Source organism: Gallinula chloropus, assembly GCF_964237585.1.
Source record: "Gallinula chloropus genome assembly, contig: HAP1_SCAFFOLD_564, whole genome shotgun sequence".
In the NCBI taxonomy this organism is placed as follows: domain Eukaryota; kingdom Metazoa; phylum Chordata; class Aves; order Gruiformes; family Rallidae; genus Gallinula; species Gallinula chloropus.
The window spans coordinates 7,063-7,500 of NW_028168131.1; positions in this window are offsets into that span (position 1 = coordinate 7,063).

Sequence of the window (438 nt, forward strand, 5' to 3'; positions counted from 1 at the left end):
CTTGAGGTCCTCACCTTGATGGTCTTCTAGACTTGGGTGGAGAAAATGACCCAAAATTGGGGTTCTCCACCCCAAAACCCCACCTTGAGTTCCTCACCTTGATGGTCTTGTAGACTTGGGAGGGGAAAGTGACCCAAAAATGGGGTGATTCACCCCAAAAAACCCAGCCTGAGGTCCTCACCTTCATGGTCTTGTAGACTTGGGTGGGGAAAATGACCCAAAAATGGGTTTCTCCACCCCAAAACCCCATCCTGAGGTTCTCACCTTGATGGTCTTGTAGACTTTGAGAGGAGAAACTCACCCAAAATTGGGATTCTCCACCCCAAAACCCCATCCTGAGGTTCTCCCCTTCATGGTCTTGTAGATTTGGGTGGGGAAAATGACCCAAAATTGGGTTTCTCCACCCCAAAAACCCATCTTGAGGTCCTCACCTTCATG